Genomic DNA, 20781 nt, shown 5'->3' on the forward strand with positions numbered 1-20781 from the left:
GGGAGAAGAATTTAAAGAACACTTCGATTTCTGTTCTTATATTGTAAATTTGCAAAAGGTCTGTGGATCACCCATTTTTCAAAGCTTTATTAAAATAATAGAAGTAATTAAACTGCATTTTGGAATTTTTGTAAGATAGCGGGGAAGAAAATTCCATACCATCACATTGACCAGCCGTACTCAGCTTTAGTGTTTTTCTTTTTTTGTATTTTTCTGTGCATTAAAAAGAGTTTCCATCTAATGCATATTTTTATATCCAGCTCTTTTTGTGTCTATGCAGCAAGCACCCCCTTCTACTCTGTCCATATTTTAATTTTTTTCCCCCTTGGAGTGGGACACAAAGATAGACACAAAGATGCTTTTCGGACAATTATTCTTAAAATGAAAACTTGGAAAAAATTAGAATTTTAGAAAAAACTCTAAAAGTGGACTTTTAGGAGAAGAAACTGGGCCAAAGGGCATGTGGATGTTTTTACGGCTTTTTGTGCATATTGCCCAATTCCTTGCCAGTTTCACACCTCAGTTACCAGTTCTAGATATTACTGTGGTTGTATATTTTTACCAATTTTGCAAGTTATCAAAAGTTTGCCCAAGACAAGTTACTACCTATTGTTTTATTTATTTATTTATTTTTAATTTATTTTTTATTGGTGTTCAATTTTCTAACATACAGAATAACCCCCAGTGCCCGTCACCCATTCACTCCCACCCCCCGCCCTCCTCCCCTTCTACCACCCCTAGTTCGTTTCCCAGAGTTAGCAGTCTTTACGTTCTGTCTCCCTTTCTGATATTTCCCACACATTTCTTCTCCCTTCCCTTATAACTACCTATTGTTTTAATGTGAAAATTTCAGGTTACTCAGGAAGTTAAATATTTTCCTATATGTTTGCTTATTTGTCACATTTCCTATTTCATGAATTTTATTCTTCTTCACGTGTTGATTTAGATTGGATAAAGGGGCACAGTGGTGGAGAGCATGAACTCTGGAGACAGATGTCACCTGCCTTCAGGAGTCAGCAGTGTTGGGCAGGTGCTGTCATCTTGCCAAGATTTTAGTTGCCCATTTTGGACATTTGGAAGATTTTTTTAATTTTTAGGAATTTAAATGATTTTCCATTGTGATTTCTTCTCTGAATATAGGGAATATTTTTCACCTTTCCAGAAGTTTAAAACTTATTTCTGTTTTTCTTCTCCTTTAAAAAATTATTTTATCTTTTACCAAAATTTTATATTTTCAGCCCTTATAAATGAAGTTTCTCCCATTTGAAATTTTGAAATTGGCACTGTATTTGTAGTACAGCTAAATGTCCAGAAGTTTGTTAATGTGTTCACTTAAGTCACTTTTATTTTAGAAAAGAACCAGATCAGAGAACCAGAATTTTATTAGCTGTATCAGCTACTGTATCAGCTAATGTTTGATATGGTGATTTGTTAAATTTTGAGTATTAAAAACAATTTTATTGGTTCAGGAGTATTTGGTGAGATATTTATCTTTGATTTTTTTTTTTTCTGAAGGTGGGTTTTATATAGGAATCTGTACTTCAGAAACACGTGGCCTTGTGTAGTGTCCAGGGAGCAATTAGGAGGGCAATATGTTAAATCTCTTGCCTCAAGGCAAAACCATTAGTTGTGCTGTGTATGAGCCTCAAGGGGTGTAAATAACCAAACCATTCATGAAATCATCAGTTTCCTTTTATTTCAAGGCATCTGTAAAACCTTTAATCTGTGGAAGAATCAGAGAAAGTTGACCTATTGGATTTACAGATTATTTTCCTTCATGTGATTATTTTGAGTACTGGTTGAACATAGGGAATATATATAAACTTTTAATTCCATTTTCTCTTTTGTTGCAAACATCCTAAAGTTCTGTTAAAATTTAAATGTAAGCAGACCTCTCTTACAAACTCTTTTGTGTCTGCATAAAAGATTTTTGGATTAATTTTTTCTTTTTTAGAGATTTATTGTTGATATTTTTTGTTGATATATGAGACCTTATCTTTAGGAGCAAATAAATTCCATTTTTTGATGGCTAATATTTCTCACTACCTTAAAGACAGACCATCCCCAGAAATGAGCAGCAATCCAAGCTGTTTCCTTTGTTAATTTGGAGGCATTATGGAAAGGAAGGAATATTCTTTTTTCCTTACTACCGTTGTGCATACACAGGGAAGACTTACTACTGTTGTTGAAACATAGGGAAGACTTTTCCACCTTAAAAGAAAATTGTCCTTTGGGGTGCCTGGTGACTCAGTCAGTTAAGCCTCTGGTTTGGCTCAGGTAAAGATCTCTGGGTCCAGTGATCGAACCCCGCGTCAGGTGCTCTGCTCAGCACTGAGTCGGCTTGTCCTTCTCCCTCTGCTCTTTTCCCTCTCTGCCCCTGCCCCACCCTGGAATAAATACATAAAATCTTAAAAAAAATCTCCTTTGACACTCAGCCTTCCCACTTCATTCTTTCCATCAGTAACTTCTTTGTTGTTGGTTTTTTTTTTTTTTTTTTAACATGTCCAGATTTCTTAAAAGAGTGATATCACTCCCATTGCTTCACCTCCTACTTCTTTCTTCAGTCCTTTACGCTCTGGTCTTTGTCCCATCACTCCACCCAAGCTGTAGTTGTTAAGAATACCAGTATAACTAAATGCAATGGACTCTTGTCATTCTTTATTCTTTTTTTTTTTTTTTTAAAGATTTTATTCATTTATTCTTGAGAGACACCCAGCGAGAGAGAGAGGCAGAGACACAGGCAGGAGAAGTAGGCTCCATGCAGGGAGCTCGACACAGGACTTGATCCCAGGTCCCCAGGATCACACCCTGGGCCGAAGGTGGCACTAAACCGCTGAGCCACCTGGGCTGCCTCACATTTTATCCTTTTTGACAGCTGAACAACACCTACTGAAGCTGGCCTGATTGCCCTTTCTTGTAACATAGTCTTTATTTGACTTTTATAAATCTAAGCCCTCCTGGTTTCCTCTTGCCTCTCTGGTTAACTCCACTCCTCTTTGCTGGGTCACCTTCTACCTCTCTTTTTGGGTCATTTTCCTATTCTTACCTACCTACTCTCAAAACTACACATACCTGCTTGAAATGTTTATTCTCATGAGTCTAGTATGTTTACTGGATGTCTTTACTTCCTAAGTCATCAGTGTCTTACCATTTTTAACTCTTCAGTATCTCTAAAACAAATCCTTTCTTCATCACTACTGCTACTACCCTAAGTCCAACCATTACCGGTCTGGTTCATTGCTATAGCTTTTTCTGTCTTCCTATGCCATACTACAAATAACCCATCCTTTACTGTATGCAGATAATTTTTAAAAAGCAGCTATGGTCAATATTTTTTGTATATTTAAATTTCTTTAAGGCTACAGTCTAAAATTCTTACTGTTGTCTTTAAGGCTCTTTGTGATCAGGCCCTGCATACATCTTTAATCTTATATCTTGTTCCCCCCACCTTTCAGCAGAGAGAACATGTTTCTCTTTTGATTTCTAAGATTTGTAGCATTAAAATTACAGGATACAGTAGAAATGAATATTTTGGTTTTAAAATACTGCTTATACAATTATTCTTCATTTTTATGTATTTTTCATGTTTAGGCATATGTATATGTATATCAAATGAGATAGTGTATGTCAAGGTGTTTATAATTTTGTAAATGTTAATATAAAATACTGTTTCTCTCAACTTTTTGCTCCCATCCATCATTCCTTTTGCTTCCAACTACATGATGGTAAAAGATATATGTACATCTGGTAACAATTCCATAGGAATGCTGGGGTAGAATAGACATGATTTTCCAATTTAGAGTGTCCTTTGAATGGGAAATTAGGAAATAGTCCATAAAATAAACCATTATGATAGGAGTGATATGTTTTGAAGAAAAGATTGCTTAGAACCTGGTCTGGATCATCTGTAGAGGTCTTTTTCAGGTCTTTACACTTGTGTCTTTAGCTTCCATGTTAAGAAAACATGTGACCATGGAATAATTTCCTATATATGTTTAATTTATGGATAAACTCCATGAATGTACTATTTTAGCAGTACTTCTGGCATTCATACATTTTTCATATAACCCTTGTGTCTGTAGGAGGAAGGTTAATGCCAGACACCACCAATACCTGTGAAGACGACCATTATCTTGTGATTGGGGACATGCTAATATGAAATGTGAATGTTCTAACTAAGTCTCAAATCACACCATTAGTACTCAGTGGAACAAAATCGCCAGCTATTGAGGTGGTTTCTTTCTTTCTTTTTTTTTTTTAATATTTTATTTATTTATTCATGAGAGGCACAGAGACAGAGGCAGAAACACAGGCAGAAGGAGAAGCAGGCTCCATGCAAGGAGCCTGATGTGGGACTTGATCTCAGGAATCTAGGATCACACCCTGAGCCAAAGGCAGACGCTCAACCACTGAGCCATCCAGGTGTCCCTTGAGGTGGTTTCTTTTTCTTTTTTTTTTTTTTTTGAGGTGGTTTCTTAAAGGTAAATAAGCTCCCTAACTTTGTCTGTAAATTAGAAGTAATCCCCCCCCCCCCCCAAAATTCTAACGGGATTTTTTTTAACTTGACAAACAAATGCTAAAATTAATATAGAAACATGCATACAATAATGGCCAGGAACATCCTAAAAAAGAAAAGTAATGAGAGATGGAACCAGCCCTAGAAGATGTTGAAAGATATTATTTAGCCACATTAATTAAAACCATGTGATGAAGGCACATGTATAGATCTACAGATCAATGAAATAAAATAGGAGTACAGGAAAGAGACCCCAAAACACACAGGACATGATAAAATTGGCATCTCAAATCAGTGATGAAATTTATTCAGTAAATGGTGTTGGCATACCTGGGGAGCCAACTGGAAAAGAAAATAAAGTGGAATCTATAATACATACTTTGACCGGAATGAATTTTAAGTGGATCATGCTTTAAATGTAAAAAGCAAAGTTACAAAAGAAATAGAAGTAAATAAGAGAGAAATTTTTTACAATTTAGAATGAAGAGGGTTTTCCCAACTTTATAACTCTGAGGCAATAAAAGAAAAGGAAAAGGTAAGTTAGACTTTATAAAAATAAAAGAGTGTTTCTGCATATTAAAAACTAACACAAGCAGGATCAAAAGATAAATTGAAAAATCATTTAACTCACCAAAGATTAGAGGCAAATTTTCTTAATGTGTAAATTTTTCTACACATCAATAAGAAAAAGACCAACAATTCAGTAGAAAAATGAGCAAAGTGGATGGAGATTTTACATAAATGAGTTACAGATGGCACTAAATATAAAGGTGTTCATTTTATGGGAAATACAAATTAAAACTGTGTTAGGTACCACTTTAAACAACTCCCATCACATTGGTAAAATAAAATTTAACACACTGTTAGCATAGGTGTGGAGAAAGACGCTCATAGGTTGCTGGTGGGATTATGAATTGGGACACTATTTATTGAGGATAATTTGACAGCATACGTTAGAATTATAAATGTACAGACTTCATGGACCCAACAGTTCTGTATCCAGGAATTTAGCTTATGCTAAATTGAAATGAAGTAGTGTATTCAAGCATTGTTTATAGTAGCAAAACATTGGAAACAACCTGAATGTTCATTATAGAAGACTGGCTAAATAAATTAACGGTCCATCCACCTAATGGAATATTGTGCAGTTGTCAAAAAGAATGAGGAAAACTGTACTGATACAGAGTAATATAGGTATTTGTTAAATGAAAAAAAAATGTAAAATGGTGTGGGTTATGCTGCCATTTTAATAGAGGGGGGAATAAAAATATACAAGCATTTATGTTGCTTGTATGTATGTGCATGCAGCATCTTTGGAAGGATTCACAAGAAACCATTAAGTGTCCTTGAGAGAAGCTGGGGGGCAAGCACATGCTTTCAATTTTTTTTTCAATTTTACGTCATAATAAAAATCAAAAATAAAAATTAGAAAAGTAGATGTAGAACAGTTGAGAAGTTAACATTGTCTGTATCTTCAGTTTATCAATTCAGAAATGTTATTTCTTGTTATGATTTCTTGGGTTAGACCTTGTGAAGGAATTCTTTTTCTGTCTGGCGAATTCTTTTTCTGTCTGACCTTTTGGATTTGTGAAGTGTGTCTTATTGCTTCTTTTTTCTTTTAAACTCTATGATCTAAACAACTGCACAGAAGTATACTGTCCTCTTAAAATTGTAAGGATTTACTTGTGGTCGAGTAATGCATTGCCTTTTACATTTTCATTTTTCCAGAAGGTCCTTTGACTTGTTTTGAGTTGGTTACTGTATGAAGACAAAAATAATTTGATACCACAAAAAATGGAAACTTTTTTTTCCTACTATATGTCTGAGAAACCGCTCTTTTAGGGATTTTTCATTTTCATTGGTGTTTGCCTTGTGAGGGATATCTTTAAGAGAAATAGATTTTATTTGGACCCACCCTTGTTGAATATCAAGTAAACACTAGAACAAAGCAATATGAACCTTCCTTTATACAATATTTTCCCAAGAAAATATATGTCCTCTACAAAAAATTTTCCACTCTGGTGATACACCAAACATGAAAGGATGATTAGCTGCATCTTGATGTTATTAGCATGTCCTGGTCCTATAGCAGGTAGGAGATCCAGTTATTGCTACTCAGAACTAAAAGTATGGGTACACTTTGAAAAAGGACTCTTAGCAACACAAATGTCAAGTTACATCTGATAGCAAACAGAACTGTCAAGCCCCTTTTGTGTGATGTTTAAGATGAAACGATGGCTTTGTTTGTTCTTTATGATTATTTTAAAAGATTTTATTTATTTATTCATGAGAAACACACAGAGAGAGGCAGAGACATAGAGGGAGAAGCAGGCTCCCTGTGGGGAGCCTGATGTGGGACTTGATCCCAGGGTCCTGGGATCCCACGCCCTGAGCTGAAGGCAGATGCTCAACCACTGAGCCACCAGGCATCTCTATTCTTTATGATTTTAAATAGCTTTGGAACTATTTTGTTCTGTTTATCACTATCCTCACACTAGATTTTGTAGAACTTTAAATGACTGCCAGCATTTGGACATCCAGTAAGTAGTTAAATCTCCTCGTAAAAGTAGAGCTCCAGAAAAATGTTCCTAACAGTTAGCATCTGTAGGATGGTTTTCCTACTATATATAAAACTAATTTTTGAAAATACTAGTACTATAATATCCATTTCCAGCTTTTAGGACTTCAGATCTTGACAAAACCAAGGTTATGGAGTATATTGCATCAGGAGTCCTTTCTGGGTGGAAGTGCAGGAAATGCTGAGCTGGCTAGGATTTTCTGGCACTTAGTAGGTACTGAAGAAATATTTGTTTATTGGAACATGTTGGCTGGAGACCTGGGAGATATACCTCTCTGCACTGACCATTAAGTCTTCAGTGTTGACTTTTGTTCCCTTTGGTTTTTGTGCCGGCAGTTACCAGTCCCTACTTTAGAATAATCACCACAAGTGCACACTCTTTCGTGTGTTCATAAACACCTTCTACTGCTCCTTATGGAGTGAGTCATTGCAGGATTTAATATGTAAAGAATACCATTGCAATTTTTTTTTAAAGTGAAAATCCTCTCCAGAGTTTTCTTTGTGAATGATACTGAGTTTATTTAGAGTTAGGTACACATGTCTTGGACAAAGAGCTCAAAGTAACTAACATTGTGATGGATGTCATGGCTTCATCTTAAAGCATGAAGGAAGGCACACACATGCCTCAGTGGTGAACAGACAGTTGCTGCAGTTTATTTTGTTCTAGTCTGTGACACGTGGCCTCTTGGCTGTGGAATACCAGCATACAGTGTATTATGTCTTTGATCATCAGAGTAATATATTTTTCCCTGTTGTGCAGCTGGAACTGCATATAGCAAATGAGTGCCATGAGAAGGACTGTTTTTCTTTAGCAGTTGAGGCATCGCTGCAGTGTGGAGTGAGTAGATCTCTCCATCACAGTGTATTATGTAGTTTACTGCTAAATAAATGCAATACAATTCATTCCAAACAAATGTAAAATTTAGTAGGGCTTTTCATGGAGAAGTGGAATGCAGATATCTTTCTCCATATAACAGATGAAGTTGGTTATAACTAACATGTGTTACACCAGTAAAGGTCCCACCTGCTAAACTTTTTGTTCTTTGTTGAGGGAAAGAAAGTAGAGTGATACAGATATGCTTAGGAAAATGAGAACTGGAATGCAGGCCAAAAGCTGCTCTGTTCCAGATGAATGCAGCCAAGACTAAGTAGCATCTTGTTTATTTGATAGACAAGGGTGTCTGGTGGTGGTTGGTCCTGCTTGCTCTCTTACGTACCTTCTCCTTCACTCTGCTAGAGTTAGCAGTCCTTTGGTGATAAAAATAGCCAGAATATACAGCTGTATTTTGGAGCTGAAAGAGATATAATCCTTTTCCACCTCAACTCTTCTCTGATATTTTTGCAAAGGGATTATGTGAGTACTCTACTGCCCTTGCCTTTGACACTCCCATCAGCATCGATAATCTTGAGATGTGTTTTTTATTTGTGATTAGGTACTTTCATATAGTTACACAGCAGATAGTGACAAAATTAACTGGACTCTAAGAGAGGTAACAATTCTCTCTTTCTCTAGCATTTTCCCCCCCAGTTTCCTAAAAGTGCTATACCAAAAGCAGTAAAGTTAGGATGCCTTCTGTGAAGAAATTTAATGTTGGGGGTTGGTGAGGGGGTAAGTAGGAAGTTAAAGAGCTAATTTGCAATGAACTGAAATAGAGGGTATCCAAAAGCAAGCAAGAGAGCACAAGCCAGGGGGGAGAGGCAGAGGGAGAGGGAGAAGCAGGCTCCCAGAGCCTGATGCGGGGCCGGATCCCAGGACCCTGGAATCATGACCCAAGCCGAAGGCAGATATATAACCAGTTGAGCCACCCAGGCACCCTGATAGACTTATTTTTAAACAGCATACTGGTTTTACTTTCAAATAACATGCTCAGTATAATTTCTTTAACCTCGAAACACTTTTCTGGAGGTTTTCCTCCAGGTAAAGTTTCTCTAAATTCAAAGCAATGGATGCAGTTCTTAATCTGAAATAAGTACAGTAAATAGTGTGTCCAAAATGGACACACAGGGAAAATAATGTGCTTACTGATTGAGACTATTATTTGAAAGTATAATTTAGTTTTACAATGTAAGAATGAGTTTATCTTATTTTTAAAAAAGTTTCAGATAACCTATATTTTGTTTCTGTTTAGAATTTTTTTCTTTTCAGGTTTGAAGCATAGTGCTCAAATAACTACAGTCAGCAGAGAGACTAGGCAGCTGAGGAGTGTCCCCTCCCCATTAGGTTAAAGATCTGGGCAGCTTGGAACTGCACCTTCAGCTTTGGGAGGTGGGGGAATGGTGACAGGCAGAGGATGGAGTTGGAGGGCAGTGTGGCTGGCTGGCTTTTTCACTCTAGCAGCTGGCTGTAGTCATAAGTGAAATCATGACCCTGTTTTGAGTAGGTGAAGGCCCAGAAAGGTTGATGCCTAGCATAACAATGTTATTGTAACATTTCTTCTTTTCATCTTGTACTTAATGATGTATAAGAATTTTTTCTTACACATGCCAGTGGCTTTTGGGACTGTTCAAGTAATACAATCATCTTACTTAGAAAACATGAAACAAATGCTAAAGTCATCAGAAAGACTGATGGAAAAACTACCACTTTAATGATACTTAACAAAATTGCCAGGGCCACCTGGGTGGCTCAGTGGGTTAAGTGTCTACCTTTGGCTCATGTCATGATCCTGACGTCCTGGGGTTGAGCCTGCCTCAGGCTTCCTGCTCAGCAGACAGCCTTCTTCTCCCCGTCTACTCCTTCCCTTGCTTATGCGCGCGTGCTCTCTCTCTCTCTCTCTTCCTCTCTCGCCCGTTTTCTCTCAGATAGATAAACAAATAAATAAATAAATACAATCTCTTAAAAATTTGCCAGATAGGGATCAGGTTTATACTGTTAAAATGTTGTTTTTGCTACAACAGAGAATCTCTGATCATTCTTGACAGAAAGTCTTCCAAATGATAGTTTTTAGATCAAGTGTGGTAGTGAAAAGTGTACATAGCTCTGAGAGTCTAGGCAGGGAGGAAAGATTCACAAGGGTAAAAGAATACTACCATTCCAGCACAGCATTTTGAACAGTTGCTTTACTGTTGTTCAGTTGAATATGAAGTCATGCGACAACAGGGTTTAAGAAATGTTAAGATTACAGGTAACCATTTTGGCCCTGATGGGTATTATTTCTCTTTGCTGGGAAGAAGCCCAAATGTTGGTGGAGTGACTTTGAATTTAGGCATGTTGGAACCTTTGTGTCCCTAAAATTGCTGAAATAAATTTTGGATCCAGTGAGCCACATGTAAATGGTCTTTTTTTTTTTTCTCTTCATGTTTTAAACATTTTGGCTCTCTATCTTAGATGAATCTTATGAGGGAGATCCTGCAGTCATGGGGTTTGACTATGTTGTCATGGCCCCTTCGATTTATAAGATGAGTGTGGTCTTTCATCTCAAATAGTATGATACCATGGGCTTGATGTAACACACTTACTATTTAGTGATGGTTGGTATGTTACATTTAAGAAGGCAGGGGCGCCTGGGTGGCTTAGCGGTTGAGCGTCTGACTTTGGCTCAGGGTGTGATCCTGGAGGCCCTGGGACTGATTCCCACATCGGGCTCCCTGTGAGGAGCCTGCTTCTCCCTCTGCCCTGTGTCTCTGCCTCTCTTTCTCTGTGTCTCTCATGAATAAATAAATAAAATCTTTAAAAAAAATAAGGCAGTTAATTATTTTGAGAAAGCTTTTCACTGAAAGTGGCAAGAATAGAAGCATTTTAGTGTTTATTTTTTTAATTTTTATTTATTTATTTATTTTATTTATTTATGATAGTCACAGAGAGAGAGAGAGAGAGAGAGAGAGAGAGGCAGAGACACAGGCAGAGGGAGAAAAGCAGGCTCTACACAGGGAGCCTGAGGTGGGACTTGATCCTGGGACCCCGGGATCATGCCCTAGGCCAAAGGCAGGCGCCAAACCGCTGCGCCACCCAGGGATCCCGCATTTTAGTGTTTAAAGGAGTTCTTCCGGGACGCCTTGGTGGCTCAGCGGTTGAGCATATCTAGGCCAGCGCATTGGTGCTTTATCACTGTCTCTTTTCCTCTTTCATTGTTTCATGATGGAATGTACATATTTTGTACATAATGTCTCCACCAGGCAGAGTAGTTTATTTGGCTCTATCATTAACCGTCCACCGTATCTTGGTTCTTTTTGGAGCATATTCTCTCAACCCCTATATCCCTTGGGCAGAGAGGTGTGCATAACTCTTGCAAGCCTTGTTGATCGTGCCCACTTACCTGGGGTCTCACAGAGCAGCTAACCTGACTCTCTCTCTTCCTTTTGAATGGCAACAAATACATCAGACTGTTTGGTGCCTGGTTGGATATAATTTACTGCCACCTCCAGATATGGAGGTTTGCACTCACTCAGAAGTCCCTCCTCATAGCCACACCACTTGCGTGGTGGGCACAGGAGATAGGGCATAGGAGATAATGGGAACAGTGGTAATGTTGCCCGGCAATTGGACATGGCTAAAGATGGAAAAATCTCCAGCTAAAGATGGTAAATATTTGAGAGCTAGTCTGCATTTGGCATTTATATATTACATACTAATTGAGAACACATTTTTATGCTTTGAAGTTGTGAAAAATTTTGCCTACATTCCAAATTGATGTCTGTGCCCTGAGCTTGCTGTTTGTTTCAAGTACTGCGTTAAGGAAGCACAGACCCCTCAGAGGCCTTTGGTTTATCCCCAGTACATCAGTGGACATTTCTCCTCCTGCTTCTGAGTGATTTTGCCTTTGCCTTTGTGCTTTGGCAATTTTTTTCCCTCCCTGTTTCAAATACGGATTAATACTTCCTTTACTTGAGCTGTGGCTATTTTACATGGATTGGTGATTGCAATTTTTTTCCGAGCAGGTGTGGAGCAATGAATAGTCTTTTTAATTTTGTTTTTTTGGATTTACATTTTTTTTTATAACCTCTTCAGTAACAAATGGTAAAACTCCATGTCCACACTCCTTTTCAGTCAATAGTTAATGTTTCTTCCATACTTCCCAGCTGCTTATCATGGGCACAGCTGACAGAACCAGAAGAGCCTTTGCAGTAAGGTGAGCTGAGCTGGCATTTGAGTAGAACAAAAGGCTTTGGTATAGAATTAGGGCTTTGACAAAGTGAACAAATGTAAAGGCAGCTGGAAACTTGAGTGTTGCTAATCAGGAATATATTTGGTGATTCTGAAGTTTCTAAAACATATATGCTTAAGCAGAATAATTCAACAACTTGTGGGTTAATCTTCCTGCTTTAAAATCCTTTTGTGTGGATTTTAAAAATGTTTTTCATACCTTTGAATATCTTACTTTCTCAAAAAACATTGCCAGCTCTCATTTTCCTTTATTTTTCTATCTCAACAAAATCGTGATGGACTTTTGAGGCTGTTTCTCCATTTGCTCTTGCCACATGCCTTCTATGCAACTCAATTATGACAGACCTCTTTATCTTTAGTTGCTAAGACTCTTTTGAAGGGAGTATTTGCTTTTATTATTTTATTTATGATACTGATAATGAGTACTATGTAGAGTTCAAAGGGGGCGTATTCTAACTTTTGAGAATTTAATACTTTACCTGTAGTTGCTTGGGTATAAAACAGCTTTTCTACAGTAGATTGGCTTCTGCTTTTGGGAGATATCTATACTTTTCCTAAATCAGCAAGTGGGTAATACTAGTAATAAGATACAGTAAATCCGTTACCTATCCAAAACCAGCCATATGTTTATATAAGTTGCCTGAAAACTAGGATTGTGTCTATTTCCTGTTCTCTTCTATGCCTCAAGCTGGAGAAACTTATGGTTATGTTAATTAACATTCCTGCACTATTAAAAATAATGGAATATTTTAAATGTTGCAAATATAGAAAAGGGCTAAGACAACACTTTTGAGATTCAAATATAGAAGTTATAGGTTGAGAAAGTGCCTTTTACAATTAATTGGGTGCTTATAGTAGTCTGTACTCTAAATTGGGTGCTTACAGTAGTCTGTACTGTAGAGCTGTATGGCAAAAGTCCTTCACATGTTGAACACTCTACAAATGTATTTAAGACTAATTTGAATAAATGAGTGGTCAAAGCTACTCTTTGGGAAACAGAACAAAACAAAAGAAAATACCTCCCAGACCATCTCTTCCTTTTCCTTCTCCCCTTTGAAAGGTGGAAGAGATAACAGGTCACATTTCAAAACTGCTTGGTGAACTTATTAACTCCTTGAAAAATCACTATTAGCTGAATAGCTCCCCACATAGCAAAATATTTTTTTTAAGATATAAGAAACATTTTGGTTTTATACTGTTCTTTTGAAATTAAGAAGAATGCTTTAGCAGTGACATTCTTGTTCTAGGAGAGGTTCGGTTGAAATGCTTATGGTAAACTCGCTAGACAATGATGACAGTAATAACAGCAATAGTCATTACTTTTATAATAAGGGGTACATATGTTCTAAGAGTTTATGTATATTAATTTGTTTAAAATAAGAGGTACATAAGGCAACTGAGCTACAGGCATTAAGTAACTTGTCCACTGTTAAATAGCTGGTGAATCGCAGGGCTAGAAATTGAGCCCACACAGTGGCTCAGAAAATCTATGCTCTTAACCACTTCACTATCTAGTGACTGAGAGGCTTTAAGTTTTCTTGGGTTAGAATTGTGACTTTGGGTATTTTGCTACTAGGAAATCTTACAGTGGAAATCTATATTGTTTACATAGAAGTAGGAATAATGATGAAATTGACAATTTCACAGTTGAAATTGGTAAATTCTGATTTTGGTTCTGCAGTAAGCAGACTGCCTTTAACCTGTCTTTTGAGTCCTTCTAAATCACTGTTTTTTCATTCTTTGTCACTCGAAGACCCATAAATGCATTCTGGCACACTGGAATACTTGTCCTCAAGTTTATTTGGGGAAAAGAAAGGGAGAGAAGAGGCAAAAAAAATGATGAAAGTCACTGTGTGTCAGTGGAACTCTGGTCCGTTCTCCTGCCCTTGAGGCACACTCTGTGTGCTCTGGAGGGCTCCTCCCACTTGGAGGGTTCCTCCCTTTACGTAGGCCCTCCTCGCCCGAGACTTGTGGTACTCTATATACTTGTATCCTGAAATGGAAGTATGCTTTTCTTGCAGCTTTAAGAACTCTGCAACTTAAGGAGAAGGTAAGGAAATGAAAAACTCTGTGATGATTTAGAAACTATCTTGTGGAGGAAAAAACCCCAGTTTAAGAGTCTCAATACAATTTTGACATATATAAATCTGTTCAGTGTCTGTCTGCCTGGGTCTGATGGTTCATGCAACTGTCAGTGTTGTCATTAGAGGTTCTCGCAGCCACAGATGCATCTCAAGGAGGACATGCTGGGTAGAGAGTAGGCACATCTGTATCTGTGCCAGCCTTGATGGATAAAAGGTGCCTGTAGTTTCTGATTTGGAAACCACAACAAAAGCAAGTCCCTTGGCCAATCTGGGGAATTTCTGTAATGAGAATGTGTCACTAATGACATTTCTTGAGGGCATCTGCAGCACGAGGCAGAGTTGAATTTTTATTTCTTTTATTCTTTTCTTTCATCTCCTTTGCTACAGAGCTCCTATTCTTCTTCTTCTTCATTTTCTCTCTCCTTTCCTTGATGCTCTGTTGGCCAGCCTGTCTACCATTCTCCCTGTTTACATGTAGTATGTCCTGCCTTCCCCAAAGAATTCAAGGGCAGCTAGTTGGCTACAATGAAGAGAATATGACATTTCACAATTTTTTTACTGTATTTATTTTAAAAAGTTTTTTTTTCCTCTAGGACTACTCATTTTGAATAAGAAGGTTACTATAGTTAACATTTATCTTATTATGTCTTTCATAAAGGGGAAAAATACTAGAATTCAGAAATACTGTGGCCCGCAATATGCCCAAATCTCAATTTTTTTTCTTCAAATACCTTCGAATACCTTATTCCTCTCTGTTATTAAACCTGTGCTTATATTATAAGAAAGTAATATTTTTTTGTATTTTTCAAAATTTTTTTCCAAGTGAAATGGAAATTCCTATTCTCTTGTGCTCTGTCCTCTCATCCTTGTCTTTGTTCCTTGCTTTGAAGAACTCACAGGTGATAAAAATTTTTGTGGATGAGCATTGTCATTTGGGCAGCAATCTCCAAAGTAGTACAATTGATCCTTTACCAACTGGGTTTGTATTTTGTGGATCCAGTTACATGGATGTTTTTCAGTTATTCTACTGGAAAATTTTTGGAGATTTGTGACAGTTTGAGAAAACTCCAGAAGAACTGCATAGCCTAAAAATATTGAAAAAATCAAGAGAGAGATATATAGTGAACGCATAAAATATATATAGATACTAGTCTATCATCGACTACCATAAAATATACACAGATCTATTATGAAAGTTCCAGTTTATCAAAGCTTATGTACATAGACTGTATGTGGCACCATTCACAGTGGAGAGACGTAAATGGAAAGGTGTATTATTAAATCATAGTCACACAAAATTAACTGTTGTACATATTGTACTGCTCTAATATTGTAGACACTTTTTGTTGCTTTTGCACTGAGCTCAAGTGTTGCAAGTATCTGGTTAAAACACAGGGTGACACTAATCTTCTAGTGAGCAGTTCATCTCTTTGATAAACTGTGCATTGCAGTAAAAGTGATCTTGTGATTCTCGTGTATTTTTTCGTTTAGTGCAATACTGTAAACCTTGAATAACAACAAGGGACCCATAGAAAGTGCCACTAGTGATGCTGAAAGTGCTCCCAAGAAACAGAGAAAAGTTATGGCATTACAAGAAAATGTGGAATTATTTATTATCTACCATACATTGAGGTCTGCAGCTATGGTTGCACCATTTCAAGATAAAGGAATCCAACATAAGGACCACTGTTAAAAAAAAAAAAAAAAGAGTTGTATTAAGCAGTTGCTGCAAGTGTGCTATAGGCACAAAAACCTTGAATTTTTTGCAAGATACTTTTTCATCTCATAATGAACATGTGCTTCTATGTGGGTGCAGGGTTGTTGCAAGAAAGGCATTCCTATAGACTCTTAATGTGATTTGAAAAAGGGAAGTCATTATATGACAACTTAAAGCAAAATGAAGGTAAAGGATCTAAAGCTGTAGAATTTAATGCCAGCAAAGGATGGTTTGATAATTTTAGAGAAAAGTTTGATTTAAGCATGCCAAGGTAACTGGAGAAACGGTTTCTGCTGACTAGAGGTAGCTGAAGAGTTCCCAGATGCCATTAGGAAAATCACTGAGGTGAAAGGATATCTGCCTGAACAGGTTTTTAATGCAGACAAAAGTGCCCTATTGTGGAAAAGAGAATGCCCCAGAGGACATTTAATAGTAAGGAAGAGAAGTGAGCACCAGGATTTAAGGCAGGAAGGGTAGGCTAAATCCACCATTTTGGGCAAATGCAGTTGAATTTATCATCAGGACTGCTCTTATCTATAAAGCTACTAACTCCTCAGCCTTCAAGGGAAAGGATAAATACCAGCTGCCAGTCTTTTGATTGTACAACAAGAAGGCCTGGACACTGAGAACCCTTTTTCTGTATTGGTTCCATTGATGCTTGAAATCAGGAAGTACCTTGCCAGTAAGGGACTACTTTTTAAAATTCTTTTGATATTGGACAGTACCCCTGGCCACCTAGAACCCCATGAGTTCAACAGTGAAGGCATCCAAGTGGTCTACTTGCTGTAAAACACAACATACCTAATTCAGCCTCTAGATTCAGGGAGTCTTAGCACCTTTAAGGCTCATTACACATGGCACTTTATGGAAAGGATTGTCAGTGCTGTGGAAGAGAACCCTGATAGAACATCATGAAAATGTGGAAGGATTACATCACTGAAAATGCTATCGTTGTTTTAGAAAAAGTCAAGAAAACCATCAAGCCAAAACAATACATTCCTGCTAAAGAAAACTGTGTCCAGATGTTCTGCACGACGGCACAGGATTTATAACAGAGTCCAGTCAAGGAAATCATGAAAGAGATTGTGGTATGGGAAAGAAGGTGGGGGCGAAGGGTTTCAAGATAGGGACCTTGGAGAAATTCAAGAGCTAATAGACACCACACCAGATGAACTAACAGAAGATGACTTGATGGAGGTGAGTGCTTCGGAATAAGAGCCACACAATGAGAAAGAAGACGAGAAGCTGTGCCAGAAAACCAAATGATATTAGACAGTAGGGCAGAAGAGTTCTGGTTACTCAAGACTGCTTTTGACTTTCTTTATGACATGGAACCTTCTATGATGCAAGCACTGAAACTAAACAAATGTTGGTACCATATAGCAACATTTTTAGAGAAATGAGAATGCAAAAACGTCAGAAATGACTGTGTATTGCCATGAAATTATGCCGAAGTGTGCCTGTCTCTTGCTCCCATTCCACCTGCTTCACCCCCTCCAACTCTGTTACTCCTGAGACAGCAAGACCAACCTGTCTTTTTCTTCCTCCTCCTCCTCAACCTACTCAGCCTGAAGATGACTGGCAAAAGAAGACTTTTATGATGATCCACTCCCATTTAATGACAGTGAATAATCATCATGCTGTACAGTTAATGAATTTATCTGTTGTATCTATTCATGTGGAAATCTAGTAACTATGGCAAGAACTGTTTTTTGTTACCATCATCATCACCTAAGTATTAATTGTGTATAACATTGTGTGCAGGGGCAGCCCAGGTGGCTCAGTGGTTTAGTGCCTGCCTTCAGCCCAAGGCCTGGTCCTGGAGACCAGGGATCGAGTCCTACATCAGGCTTCCTGCATGGAGCCTGCTTCTCCCTCTGCCTGTGTCTCTGCCTCTCTCTCTCTCTCTCTCTTTCTCTCTGTGTGTGTCTCATGAATAAATAAAATAAAAAATCTTAAAACAACAACAACAAAAACAACAACAAAAAAACCCCATTGTGTGCAGGACGTATGGAAATGGATATCTTATCCTTAGATAGGCTTACAGTGACCGGTTTTTAATATAAAATTAATAACACATTACATTAGTATTTCTACTGTCTTATAATTGCTTTTAAAGAATTACATTATTGTACAGAATACCACTCATAATTGGAGAAAATGTCTGTCAGCCTATCATCTCAGGTAAGTGGTTTTAAAAATGTAACAATGTTCCCAATACTGTGTTCTAAATATGGCTATAATACTGTATGCCATAAAAATTTTACAACAATTAATTCATTAGTGTATAAGCTATGTGAAGTAATCATATCAGTTACACTAGACTACCATAAAGCAATCATACTGCTGTTTCTTTGTTATCAATGTATGAATCTTATACCCGTAAATAAATATGAATTTATTTTTTACATTCCTTTTTTTTTAAAAGATTTTATTTATTCATGAGAGACACAGAGCGAGCGAGCGGCAGAGACATAGGCAGAGGGAGAAGCAGGCACCATGTAGGGAGCCTAATGTGGGACTCAATCCCAGGACTCTGGGATCATGCCCCGAGCCGAAGGCAGATGCTCAACCACTGAGCCACCCAGGCGTCCCTATTTTTTCATTTTTGATGTCTGGTGTTAGTAACATATATAACATCTACAGTGTTTTTATATTATTTATAAGACAATATTGATGTGTAGATACTGATGATTCATTCATCATGTAAACAGACAACATAAGCTTGTGGTATCAATAAATACGGTATAGCACTGTAGCTGTATTTTCTCTTATGATTTCCTTAGTAACACTTTCTTTTCTCTAGCTTAGAGAAAATACAGTGTAAAATAAACATATACTATAAGAATACAGTATATAACATGTAGAACATTCTGGAGGCAAATTTGTATAAGTGGAAATGCCAATATAATTTTATTTTAAATATAACCGTAGTTAAGCTGTGGAAATACGTGAAAACATATATAATTTTGTATAGTCAGCATTTCCAGACAGCTGATGATTTGCCCCTTTAAGAATCTCAACTGTGCTCTTTTAGATTGTGTAGCTATTAGCATCTAGATATGTAGGGCCAAAATGGTCTAGATTGCTGGACTTTGGGGGTTTTGGGTCTGCTTTTTTATAGATTTTTTTGTCTTCTTCCTTATAAAACTCTTCTCAAACAAGCTGTTTTAATCTGTAGGGAACTTGGAAACAAGGTAACTAGCCTTCTTGCATGATATATAAAATTATAGCAAGTAGTCCCTGAGTCAAAATCTGTGGAGCGTCCCAGTTATAGGGTTAGGATAAAGTTGTTGACTGGTTGAATTTAGGATATGTAAGGAATTTTTTCATTTTCTGAGCTGTTTATTTTATGCCCATGTTCTGTTGTATTAAATTATTTCTACTACAAACCAGCAATGTATCTTTGAGTGTAGGAGACAAGACTATGTGAATTGAAATAAAAGGTAAACCTTTATGATTAGATGATTAGAAAATTCCCTCCAGGTTGATGGAAATGCTGTTGTGTTTGCTTCCTCATTCCTTCTCTGCCTGGCCTAGCCCACTTGTACTCTTCACTGGAGAAGTGTATCTTTGTCTCTGGGCATGCTCCCTGGGCCGGCCCACTCTGCCTTCTTCAGGGCTGATGATGAGGGAGTCAGCCAGGACCTCACTGCCTGGGCTCTGGGAACCCCTCCATGGGACCAGTTTCCTGGGAGAACTGAGCCTGGGCTACTGAGCAGTATCAGTCTTCCCTCTATTACTGTCTGATGCGTGCCAGCAGGAGTGCAAAACTGAGGCAGACCCCTTCCTCCTCTTATGGGAGTTCACCTGGGGGAAAATAAGACCGTCTCAAGGCATGTAATGTAGCTCACCCAGTACCCTTTGAGTGGTGTGTTTGAGGGGGGAGTTATCAGTTCTTTCTGGGGTTCTGTAAAAGCTTCCAGAAGAGAAGGGGTAACTTGGAATCGGTGGTAGAAAATGAGAGGAATTAACCAGATATTTACTCTTAGGAGGTGGAAATGTGGTTAGAGGAGGGGGTATGGAAATACATTATGGGCAGCAGATAAAGCTTGTGGAAAAATGTGGAGATAGGAAACAGTTACCTCTCTTTTATGATTCACATTCTGCACAGCTTCCAGCGGCTGGTGCATTGGGTGCTGGAGGAGGGTGGTGGTGGGAGAGGAGGTGGTAGAGAACGTTGTGGGCCTTGTGTGCTGTGATGAAAAGTTGGACTAGATCTTCTAGTGATAGTGGGGCACCATCACAAAGCTTTAATTAGCTTTGTAACTTGAATCAGGGCACAGTCATGAGCAGCAAATGAAAACCTATTGTGCTCATTTCATGGAGTAATAAAATCCCATTTATGAGTTAGGGGATGTGCTAAACAGTAGTACTAGAGGAAGTACATTTATAATATGACTCATCTCTTCAGCAAGGCGATCACGGCCTGTAAGGTAAGCAGAAAGACTCCTTTAATAAAGGGGATGCCATCTCGGACAGGTGGTATAACTGCTTAGTGCTGACAAAACTGTGCAGGCAGTCCCACCTAGTGAAGGGATACAGGTGTAGGTGGTACCACAGGGTGTGTCCTTACCCAGCTTTGCTTGACAGCCCAACACAGGACAGACAGCAGGCTATGCAGAGAGGAAAAGCAGTCTTTGTGCAGTGCAAAAAAAGACTGTTGTGCATTGATTTTTTTTCCCTCCAATTCATACCTGCACACAGATATGGATCTGTCAGAGTGTCATCTTTGAATACTGAGTTAAGCAATATCAGAGTTAAGATAAAAATCAATGGTTT

At 37.9% G+C, this 20781-nt stretch overlaps 1 protein-coding gene and 1 long non-coding RNA gene across 3 annotated transcripts in view; one reads left to right on the forward strand and one right to left on the reverse strand.

Annotated features, from left to right (window-relative positions):
* ZSWIM6 (zinc finger SWIM-type containing 6) overlaps positions 1 to 20781 on the forward strand; it is a 196573-nt gene that overhangs the window by 40204 nt on the left and 135588 nt on the right. The gene's annotated exons all lie outside the window — the stretch shown is intronic.
* LOC125753129 (uncharacterized) lies at positions 1487 to 20423 on the reverse strand. Its single transcript, XR_007404199.1, has 2 exons — positions 20085 to 20423; positions 1487 to 15367 (listed from the first exon to the last, which is right to left on the reverse strand). It is a non-coding gene; the product is annotated as an uncharacterized LOC125753129 (long non-coding RNA).

This window comes from Canis lupus, chromosome 2 (assembly GCF_003254725.2).
Source record: "Canis lupus dingo isolate Sandy chromosome 2, ASM325472v2, whole genome shotgun sequence".
Lineage (NCBI taxonomy): Eukaryota > Metazoa > Chordata > Mammalia > Carnivora > Canidae > Canis > Canis lupus.